Source organism: Odocoileus virginianus, chromosome 31 (genome assembly GCF_023699985.2).
Source record: "Odocoileus virginianus isolate 20LAN1187 ecotype Illinois chromosome 31, Ovbor_1.2, whole genome shotgun sequence".
NCBI lineage: Eukaryota > Metazoa > Chordata > Mammalia > Artiodactyla > Cervidae > Odocoileus > Odocoileus virginianus.
Genome location: NC_069704.1, coordinates 2,362,073 through 2,374,890, shown reverse-complemented (window position 1 = coordinate 2,374,890; position 12,818 = coordinate 2,362,073).

The window sequence follows — 12,818 nt, the reverse complement described above, 5'->3', positions numbered from 1 at the left end:
AGAGGTAAAGTAGCTTGCCCAGGAACACATAGCTTAAAGGTGGTAGAGCTGGGATTTAAACTTGGTCATTCCGGTTCCAAAGCTCTTGCCCACAACTCTATGCTTAGATGACTCTGACAGCAGTTTCAGATTTATGCACCATGTAATTAATATACCATATTTGAAAAATGTTTTAAAATCATAAAATCATAAACAAAACATTTTCATTTTAAGAAAAGTTGCATGCATACTGAAATGTAGGTTATTAACGCATTTTCTAGGATACTGTGTTACATGTTGAGCTAGAAAATATTTTTCACTTAATGGCACTGATTACAGTTAGTGAAGCAATCTTAAAGTTCAATCATATTAATAGGTATACTATGTAGTATACTAGAAAATCAAGGCATCATTTCTAGGACTTTTCAATCTGGTTAAACTTATCAAAATAATATAACTGTATAGCTTTGGAAATTTTACAATTTAAGGCCAGTGTTTGAGTGGCAGCATTATATTATAGAAGGAAAGAGTAAGGATGAATCTGGTCATTGGTGAAATCTGGGTTTCCATTTCAGCTCCACCATTAAAGGCTGTGTGGTTGAATAAGCTTATACATTTCTCTGAGCCTAAATTTCCTTATATTGAAACAAGGAATGATATAGGACTTAGCAAAGTGCTTGGCACATAACAGGAGATCCATAAATGTCACTTCCCTTACTGCTTTGAAGTGTTACATTTTCAAGGCATTACACAATATAAAAGCCTCAAATCACATCTCAGAATATCATCCAAGTTCTAAGAATAAATGTCAGAGAAAATTCCAAAGCATCTATGTAATATTAAACACTGCTAGCAGACATCTTCCATTTGCACATATTTTCCTCTTTTGTATTTCATGCTCAACATTTTAGGGGCACGATCTATCTGCCACAGTGTCTGGTACCTGGACTTTGCTGCGGAAGGTGCTCACTAAATTGAATAAACAGACCAGCATGGTGCTTACAGCTGGCAGTTATTGTATCAGTACCCGCCCCCATCTCAATGCAGAAGGGTCCCAGCAGGTGCCACCTTCCATTAGGTAGGAAGGACATTCACTGACATGTTAAGAGTAACCAAAACATCAGCATCTTTCAGCCGCATGTTGATAGCTCCATCAGACTGTTCAATAACTCAGTTACCTTCACTGCTTTTAAGAGAAACAACTGCACCAACAAATCATTTAAAATACTTAGGATTAGATGGAATCTTGAAGTCAGGAAAACTGATAATTCCAGTAAAAAATTTTTTTTTTCTGGTCTCAGTAACTTCTGACTCTTCTGGATCCTTTGAATGAAAAGGAAAAACGTTTCATTTTTTAAAACAATCTTTAAGTACAGAAGTCACGCATTGAGCATAATATGTAATTGTTGGTTCTGGTAGAAATAGTCACTAAGCTCTATGAAACTTTGCTGAAACTAAGCCCATATGGTGTTTATGTGGATTTGAGGCGATGGCTATCAACTGGTCAAGCTTGTTAACAAAGACAAATGTCTAAGGCAGAAAGGTACATTTTCAACAGACAAAAGAAGTACAGTAGATATTTAGAATAAACTCCCAGTGAGATTCTTTTCCACCATGCTTCTTCTTGAACAGGACCTCCAGGATAATTTTCAAACACTGTTTACACAATGTCATGCCATGCCCGAAAGACTTCCCGGGCTCCCTTTTGTCTTCAAGATCACTTTGGGACAATGCCACAGCAATGGCCTCTGACTGTCCAATGTCTTCTCTCCGTGGGGAATTCTAACAAGGGAACAATGGGTTCCGTGGGGCCATTTATCTCTATGGCAAGTTCACCTGAACCTGCTGTCCCCTCCAAGAACTTCCACAATGTAAAATAATCCACCAAAACTGCCCCTGATTCTCCCGGGAGTTTCCAGGCCTGGCAGCCGCCAGTCCACTCACTGCCATGATCATCTCCATACCTTGCTTCTTCCTGGCTCCAACCTCTGCGCCTTTAACGTGTGACCCAAAACGTGGTCCAACTTCTCTCTATCAAACCCTCTCTATGGTTTAAAGACCTCTCTTGGTCTTGAAGACCAAACTCAGGACCTGCTCTCATCCTTTCATAATTCCCTCCAGAGTAATCTAATAATTATCTCCAGCACTTCCTTCCTTTCGGGCTGATCTGCTTTTGGTCCTACATCATCCCCTACTTGGCTTACTGTGTTATGTGTGCTTATTTGCCCTTCTGAACTCAAATGCTTATGACGGACACATCCCATAATCCCCCAAATAAATCAAGAAAGGCTAAGTGTGGAAGCTCTGGAGAAAGACAGACCTGGATTTGAAGCCTGATTGAGCTACTAATTATGAGTATAACCTCAGTGGCTACTTAATTTCTCTAAGTCTCAGTCTTTTTGTCTATAAACAGGAGATAATTATATTGATCCTACAAGGTTGTCATGATGATATAACGCACACCATGCACTTCTCACTGGTCCCACAATTATACTGCTACAATCCTCACCACATCTGCCCATACTTCACAAACAACAAGAGGATATGAACTAATATGACTCACTTCATAAAGAACGCCACCAAAATGGGGTCATCAAAATGAATTTCAACTAACATTAAATTTACACACAAAAAAGTCAGTCAGGATAACAGAAGTGTAAAATGACCATGTTGTACCCACAATAGATGCTAAATATATACTTCCTGCTATTCAATAATGGATAATTTAATGCCATATTTTACTGTATTATAATAATGAAAGCTATTCATATAATGAAAGTGCCATAGTTAAATTTTGATTTAAATTAGTGGCATACTTACTATAAAAGTTAAGATAACTTCTTTTTGCAATGGTTTTAGGTCTTCATCCAATGAATAAACTCTAACTTTTACTGTAAGAAAGAAATTGTCATTATTAGAAACTCTGTTCAACTCATAAGCTGACAACATTATTAATAATCCTACAATATGAGGGCCATGAAATTAAAAGTAAAGTTAAGAAAGTCTAAAACAGTAAATCCAAGTTTAAAGGGAAAGATGAATCAGGATGTTGCACATGAACTGTAAAGTGGAAAAAATATTCTTTTCACCAAAAATTTCCTGGACAGGGTTCTTTTATAAATATTTCTCTTTTTGCATTTAAAATATTATTAAATTTATTAAAAAGTAGTTTTATACAACCCTTTGTATTTTTAACCACTGATAGATATGAAAGACTGCAGCTCACTGGTATTGGAATTAATTATAGAGTAGAGGAGAAAGAACATAAGCAGTAAGTTGTGTTGACAGAAACTAATGAAGCATTCTCTAATACAAAATCTGCATGTTTAAGTACTGGAGTACATGGAGGCCTTCCCCAGTGGCTCAACAGTAAAGAATCCTGCAATGCAAGAGACACAGGTTCACTGGCAACCCCCTCCAGTGTTCTTGCCTGGGAAATCCCATGGACAGAGGAGCCTGATGGGTTATATGCATGTGGTCGCAAAAGAGTTGGATACAACTTACCAACTAAACAACAACAAAGTAGGCCTGCACATTCAGGGAAGGCTACTGGAGGCATCAAATTTGAACAAGGCCAGCCCTATCCCATGCTAAAACCTAAGGAGAGGGAGGAAAACAAATTTTGGGGGACTTCCCAGGTGGCTTAACTGGTAAAGAACCTACCTGCCAATGCAGGAGACACAGGAGATTTGGGTTTGATCCCTGGTTCTGGAAGGTTCCCTGGAGGAGGAAATGGCAACCAACTCCAATACTCTTGCTTGAAAAATTCCATGGACGAGAGGAGCCTGGCAGGCTACAATCCATGGGGTCACAAACAGTCAGACACAACTGAGCGACTGAGCATGCACACACATGCATAGAAGGATGGAAGCTTCTCCTTAGATACAGGTACTTCTGATCATGTGTCTAAGAATAGTTCTGACAGCCTAGAGCCAGGTTAATTGTGTACTGGCAGGGACCTGATGCTAAAATTATGTCAGTGATCTCCATCTTGGGTCCATCTAGTCAAAACTATAGTTTTTCCAGTAGTCATATATGGATGTGAGAGTTGGACCATAAAGAAAGCTGAGCACTGAAGAATTGATGCTTTTGAACTGTGGTGTTGGAGAAGACTCTTGAGAGTCCCTTGCACTGCAAGGAGATTCAACCAGTTCATTCTAAAGGAGATCAGTCCTGGGTGTTCATTGGAGGGCCTGATGTTGAAGCTGAAACTCCAATACTTCGGCTACCTGATGCGAAGAGCTGACTCATTTGAAAAGACCCTGATGCTGGTAAAGATTGAGGGCAGGAGGAGAAGGGGACAACAGAGGATGAGATGGCTGGATGGCACCACCAACTTGATGGGCATGAGTTTGAGTAAACTCTGGGAGTTGGTGATGGACAGGGAGGCCTGACGTGCTGTAGTCCATGGGGTCACAAAGAGTCGGACACGACTGAGCGACTGAACTGAACTGACTTGTGTTCTACTATTTTACCGAGTGACTGAGGCCCTTTCTTCCTGTACTTACTTTGTCCTATCAGATGTGAAAACTGCCACGTTCCTTTATCCCATCCTTAATGACCCTCTTACCTGTCTTCTGTTCTCTTCCTTCTGGACTCAGCTAGAAAGCCACTGCTCAAGTAATAATCAATTAATTCAGTTAAATTGCTAGCTAGTGATTATTTCCCATTTTGAGTTAAAGACCTCTCTTCCCAAAAGAAGACTGAAACCATTTCGAACTGGAAACAAGGAGGCAGACATAGCTACGTGAACTTTGCAATATAGTTCACAGTTTTCAATGTTAATATGAAATTGAAATATTTTTATAGAGGAAGATAATATTGAGAATTAAAAATTAGATTTTGAAAAGTTAAACTTCAGCCTCTGTATTAAGTTCTATAATACATCATTTCATTTTTTTAAAAACTATTTTGAAAGGAGTCTTGGCATCATTCTAACAAAGGTCTTTCTACCCCCAAATTATACTCATATTTTGCTGATTCTTTGTTTTATAATTTAACCTGTAGTTTGTCAGATCTTTACTTTTGTGTATGGTCTAATTTGGAAATTAACTCCATTTTTTCACAACAAAATAAACCACTTGTCCTAATACCATTAATCAGGCCATCTCACTTTCCCCCCAGAAATTATAATTCTCTATTATTATACCTGACTGACCTGAATTGTAAATAGATTTGTCTGTCTGAATGACAAGAAATCCATTGTCATAGCATAGTGGAATTTTTGCTGCTTTTGAAAAATAAGCAGATAAAACTTCTAAATATACATGTGAAATTGCATTTGGTTCTCCAGATAAGTCTCTTGGTTGTATCTGTTAAAAAATTAATGGACGAATATTATAAAATTGAGATGTTAAGATAATATAATTTACTATATTAATTATGAAACATGATTATATTAATCATATGTTATCAACTAACATCTAAATATAAATATATTAAGATAATAAAAACATATGTCTTTTAGGTATATATGAAAATGAGTTGTTATCTATATGCAACATACAAAAATTTTATAAAATTAAACAGTAAATATATTTTTCTACAAACACCTCTGTATTTTAGTTTCTTATCAAATTTAGTTTGAAACAATCACTTTTAAACAGTTGACCCAGGGTAAATGTCTATTAAAAATGACAATCACTAAAGAATTCAATTTTTAATAGACAAGATAACCAAAAGTCATTAAGAAACATTAAAGAGCTCAAAAGTTGATCAGCAATGGATGAGAGGGAGAATGGGAGGATTCAGATATTAGATACCAGAAAATGGACTAAATCACTTATCACATGGTAGTATAAGTGAATAAAATATCTCTTACATTTATTTAGTTATACCTAGACTTTTATGGAAAATCAAAATCTTTCTTTTCATGATGATTTTCATGTCCATTGGTCATTATATAATTAGTAAGTAGCCCTCTTCAAGTACACTGCATATGATCAGTATATTTTATAGAAATAGAATTTTGACATTTTGTTTTTGAGCATCGTTAGCAAATTTGTTTGGAAGAACATTTGCTTGATTCAAGTCCAAACAGAAAGTAGTAAAAGCCTATGATAGATACATATATTAGGGAAAAAAGTAATTTTTCTAGAAAACCATGGGATTAGAATGTTAAATATAGTTTAGGAAAACAAATGTTCAAAGTGTTCTCTACTAACTTCTCTGAATTTTTAAGATCAAGTCAAACCTATTTTTTTGTCTCTATATATTAACATTTGTTTTCCTCCTAATAAATAATATTTAAGTATCTAAATGATCTCTTTCTAGTATTTATTGTGCAATTTTAAAACAAGTACATGTGTTGGTTGATTTGGTTTTCAACTCATGTCACCAAGTCTTTTCGCCTAATAACCTTTATCTGCTTCATTCAAACTTTTACGTTTTTCTACATTGCCCCCAAATCAGAAGCAGATTCTCTATTTAACATTTCCTGCTTACTTGCATGTAAAAGCATATGGCACTTATTTCTCACTAACTAGTGACCTCAATAGTGTGATGTATCCACATCTTTATCCACATATGTAAAAAGGATCAGTGCACCATCTACATATGGGTTTTATAAAGAAACATTTGGCATATAAAAAGCAACTATAAGAAGAATACATACAGTTAGGCTTGCAGAGCTTTGAAATTTATTTTCTGGAGATAAATTAACTTAGTCAGAAGAATATGTAAAACTTCTGTCAGGATAACTTTTAACAGCAATGGTCACTGGAAATGATTTTGTGTCTCCATGAATTTGAATTACTACATTTTCAGAGGTTCCAACATAGAATACATCAGGTGCTGAGACAACATATCTGCTGAAACAGTTAAAATTATTTAATACAACATAATTTTTAATATTTTTTACTTAACTCAAATTAGCCATTTTTCTTACATTTAACAATATGTGTTTTACTTCTCAAAATTTTATTACCTGGGACACAGCCAGGACAGTGTCCTGAAAAGCAGCATTGCATCCTAAGGATGATATTTCAAAGAGGCAAATGGAAAGTATTTTAATCAGTTGCAGCCAGGGTACCACTTAACAGAGTCCTCTATAAGAAGTGAAAATAGGGATCATGCTTCTGTCTGGAATTTTTAACCAAAACATCAGTTAGTAAATTACTCTTCCTCGGGGCACGGCAATAGTCTGGGAAAACACAGAGTACTAGAATACGAGTTATGCTAGCTCACAAAGTATTCATATTAAAAAGCAGGGAAATAACACTAAACAATAGAGAAAAGAAATTCACTTGGATTTCTCAGGATTAGAAAGTTAATTTCATGTGGCATTGATTGAATTCTGCTTTCTATAGAACTACAATCAAAACACATTGTAAATGAAAAGGGGATCCTTCACTTACATTTGCTCCTGTCCCCAACTTCTTCCCAAGTAGAAAAAAATACACTATGCTTAAAATGTCCATGGCTGGGTTAGGATTCAACTATTGACACAACCCTTCTTGAAACTGCCCTTTTTGTGCGTGAACTCAGTTTGAAGAATGTGGTTAAATAGGTCCTCAGGTTAACTATTAATATCCGATGGTGGGATCACTGAGAAGGAAACCTAAGAACTTAAACGATAACCTTTTAATGTCCACAGATAATTTTGGAATTCAAAGCAGAGAAACTTGTTTTGATGACTAAAACAGAAAAGATACCCAAATGGGAGTTTCTGGGAAAAATGTTTCAAAGACGGACACAGAAACAAAATATTTGGAGGCTGCTGTGGTCTTGAACACTTTCCTGATAGAGTAGAAGCAACTGATGCCCTGGTCAGATCCCCTTTTCTGGGCCTGGTATATGCATGCTACAGATGCTGTGAATATTGGTAGCTTAAATTTTCTAAGTGCTCACTTCTCTAGGTATTACTAACTCACTTCAGCCACTGGAGGCAGCTTGCCCAGAAATGTCTGGGAAGTTATATCCTCTTCCTGGGACTGGTCCACAGTTAAAATTGACCAGTTCTGGGGATAAAACAGACTACTCCCTTGACTCAAGGTGGGACAACCTTGTAGTACCACTCATGCTACAGAGCCTCTCATAGGATCAGGTTGAAGCAAGATCTTGGTTGAAACCACATCTTTGCTTATCTTCTTTCCTGCCCTGTCTTGCTTCCCTCACTACTTAGAAACTTCTCTTAAGAAAAGTCTCGCCATAAACTACTTGCAGAGAGTATTCCCCAGTCTCAGGCTCTGCTTCTAGGAAACCATTCAAAATTTAATAAGCATGAAATGGGACTATCTTCCTGGACTCTGTGTAGAAAGTCTTAGATATGGAAATGGTTCTGAGGCTTCCCTATAGTGAGACTGTTTGAATGTGCCCACAAGGCCTGTACTGATCCACTTTAGAGCAGATCTGAAATCCCAAGACAGTCTTCCCAAGTGCTGGGGTGTTTCCAAGAACTCTTTACTCTGGGATTAGAAATGACCCATCAGTGACCAGGATATGGGAAAGAAAACTGTGAAGCTCTTGTTGTCTTATTTTCCTCAAGGCTGCATTCAATTACCTATACAGATTCATCCTGAACTGTAAGTTTTCAGGTCATCAGGACGGCTGGTGGTTAGGATGACAGACTGTGTAGTTGCTTCTTCACTTGTCTGTTTTCCCTCCTAGATTACGGTTCTATGATGACAGGTAATGAGTCTAACATATACACACGTGGGGATACACACAGAACTTATCACAGCACCTAAAAGGTACTTAGCCACTTAACAAATTGTTGCTAAATGAATGAACAAATGAATGGATCATCAGGTGCATCCAAGGAAGGTGATGTTTAAAGGGCAGCTGAGGGCTGGATTGTATACAGCCATGAATGTCACAGTAAGGTGTGTAGAATGGAAATTAAGGACATTTGAACTTGCTGCTCTGACACTGAGGATGTAGCCATCTTGTTGTGATATACTAGTATTCTTTATTTCGTGAAAAGAATAGACAGGTAGTACATGCTACACAAAGAATTAAGAAAATTGTTCTCTAAGGTAAAACACAAGCAGAAACTATTGAAAGTGTGAGATGTCAAACACTCATTCACAACAGCAACTTTAAAAAATGATCTACCAAGTCTACAAGCAATAAATGCTGGAGAGGGTGTGGAGAAAAGGGAACCCTCTTACACTGTTGGTGGGAATGCAAATTAGTACAGCCACTATGGAAAACAGTGTGGAGATTTCTTAAAAAGCTGGAAATAGAACTGCCATATGACCCAGCAATCCCACTTCTGGGCATACACACCAAGGAAACCAGATCTGAAAGAGACACGTGCACCCCAATGTTCATCACAGCACTGTTTATAATAGCCAGGACATGGAAGCAACCTAGATGCCCATCAGCAGAGGAATGGATGAGGAAGCTATGGTACATATACACCATGGAATATTACTCAGCCATTAAAAAGAATTCATTTGAATCAGTTCTAATGAGATGGATGAAACTGGAGCCCATTATACAGAGCGAAGTAAGCCAGAAAGATAAAGACCATTACAGTATACTTACACATATATATGGAATTTAGAAAGATGGTAACGATAACCCTATATGCAAAACAGAAAAAGAGACTCAGATGTATAGAACAGACTTGTGGACTCTGGGAGAAGGCGAGGGTGGGATGTTTCAGGAGAACAGCATTGAAACATGTATATTATCTAGGGTGAAACAGATCACCAGCCCAGGTTGGGTGCATGAGACAAGTGCTCGGGCCTGGTGCACTGGGAAGACCCAGAGGGATCGGGTGGAGAGGGAGGTGGGAGGGGGGACTGGGATGGGGAATACATGTAAATCCATGGCTAATTCATTTCAATGTATGACAAAAACTACTGTAATGATGTAAAGTAATTAGCCTCCAACTAATAAAAATAAATGGAAAAAAAAATGATCTACATAAAAGCATAAGATTTTGATAGTGTTTGTTAAGTAGGAGTCTCACTGCCATAAAGCAAGGTGTCATCATTTTGCTGGTAATTGTAATAATGGAATTGTTTGAGTAGTGAATGAACATTCTCATGGAACTGATGCCGCTGACATGTATGCTGTTGCAAGACCGTCTTCTAAACTGGGACCAGTAGGCTAGTATTTGAACCACTGAGTCCTGAACCATATCAAGCAGGAACAATGATAAGACAATTACTAAGCAAAAGTATACTAAAAAGATTTAATGTAAAGGATTTTCAGATTGCAACTGGTAAAACTGGTAAGTCCGGCATCAATTCAGTGCAGAACATCTTCACACCGAGAGTCAGAAACACTCTCAACTCTGGTGAGAGTGACTGCAGATGTATTTTAATTTTTGGCCAATTGGCTCTGTAACTGAAGCCATGCAAAGGGAAAAACATTTTATTTCAAGGTCATATTTAATATATGCCAACTCTGCTCACACAAACTTCAAAACTTTGGTCACAAGAAGACAATGTGTTTCTTGTTTTGTATGCAGTCCCATGCATGGACTTAAACTATAACTAAGACGAAACAAACACAGTGACAAAGATATGGAGCCAAAAGAGCTTCTGGTCAAATTTCACACTATTTTCAGTACTATTTACACAGTACTGAAATAGGCCACAAACATTTGTCATTCCCTAATACTGAGGAGGGAGATTCCCCTCCTCCCCACTTGTGACAAATAAACAAAACTATGATAATAACAATGAACAAAAAAATGATAACAACTGAGGTTATCTCAGACTTCCTCAATCATAGCACTACTGACATCTGAGGCTGAATTACGTATTGTGGTGGTTGCCCTGTGCATTGGAGGCTCTTTAGCAGCATACCCGATACCATTAGGTGTCAGTAGACCCTTCCCAGTCATGAAAACAAAGTGTCTCAGACGTTACCAAAGTCCCCGGGGCAAAGTAACCCCGGGTTGGGAATCAGTGGGTTGCTGCTGTGTGGTTTAGTATTTAAGGGAGAATGAGGAAAGTACTTGCTTATGCTCCTATCAAAGATACAGAATTCAGCAGGCTCTTCACTTGAGCTGTTTGACTATTTTAAATTAACATTGCAAACTGTAATTCCCTCGACTTCCCTCATAAAGATATTACCTCAAATACCATCTCTCTAATGATGACTTCCAAATTGATATCTCTAGTGAGAAACTCTCCTTCTAAATGTTGGTTTGCTCCAGGGTTCTGGTCTTTCTTAAAATCTTTTCCTACATACATTTACTGACAGGCAATCTCATTTAATGGCATGGATTTCAATACCATCTCTGTACACCAATACAACTAAATTTCATTCCCTGTAGCCCTCTTCTACCTGCCTTACTCAAAACCTCCACTTGACTATCTGCTGCCTTACTTAAAATCTCTACTTGGCAATCTAATTAGCATCTTAAATTTAATACATCCCAACTGAACTTCTAAAGATCTCCTCTACCACAACAGAGCAAACAATGAAAAATTGTCAGATGTCAATTGAAAAAAGCCTCTAACATAAATTTGTTAACATAAAATTTCCCCCCAAAATTAAGGAGGGGAAAATCTTGGAGGAAATATAGCTTATGCAAAGTGAAGGAGACTATTACCCTTTCCACAAAACAAACAAGACGTAACATTCTTGTGAAGATATATTACATCCATGAAGCAAGAATAGGATACTCTTAACAGGAACATTCAGAAACAAAATGAGCTCCTTGATATGAAAAACAGGACAGCACAAACAGAAAACTTTGGAAGATAAAGTAGAGTAAATCTTCCAAGAAAAAATTAAAGCAAAAAGACAAAGGGATGGTAAGTAAGAGAAATAAGGATAAGATGATTAGAGGACCACGTCAGGAGGTCTAGCATGAAAAATGGGAGCTCCAGAAAGGGAACAGAAAAGAATGGAGGGAACTTTCTTTTTTTTTGGAGGGAACTTTCATCAATAAAATAAAAAGAAAAAAATTTAAGAACAGAAGGACATAGTTGTTAGATTAGAAAAACCTTCCAAGCGCCAAGCAGAACAATGAATATATATTGATGCCAAGGCACATCATTTGAAACTTTTGAGACACTGAGAACAGAAAAATAGATCCTACTAGTTTCCAGAGAGAGAGAGAGAGAAGGAAAGAGGTGACATATAAAGGAGTAGGAGTTAAAGGATTAGGAGTTAGAATGGAGAAAGATTTGGGCTTTTCAGAAGAAGACAATGAAGTAATATCTTCAAAGTTCTAAAGGAAACTTATTTCTAATGTAGAAATCTATATTCAACCAAACTATCCATCAACTGTAAGAACAAAGACATTTTTAAAAATGCAAGATTTAGAAAAAAATTTTTCCTTCTGTAACCCTATGCAAATGTGCCACTACCAAAGAGAGGTAGAGAATGTGCTCTACCAAAATAAGAGAATAAACCAAGAGAATAGAGATATGGGATACACGTAATAGAAGGTCCAATGCAAGAGGGAGACAAAAGGATTTCTCAGTAGGATAATGAAGGGAAAATCCTTGATGACAGCAGTACGCAAGATTTATAGGAAAACCCAAACACTTGAAGCAACCGGGACTCAAAGGACCTAGATTTATGTTGCTCTTATATCATTTTTCTAACTTGAGGTACGAATGCCCACTTGAGTCTGACCTAGGTTCCTATTTGTACTTGGCTTGTTTTAATCACATTCTCTGGAGAAGGGCATGGCAACCCACTCCAGTATTCTTGCCTGGAAAATCCCATGGACAGAGGAGCCTGGCGGGCTATAGTCCATAGGGGTCGCAAGAGTTGGACACGACTTAGCGACTAAACCACCACCACCACCACCAATCACATTCTGTTGAAATTCCTGCTTTTTGCTCCTGACCCACACTACTCCCTATCAGACGCCTAGTTGCCATGATTTCTGTTCTTACTATGTGAGCATGTACACTGACATC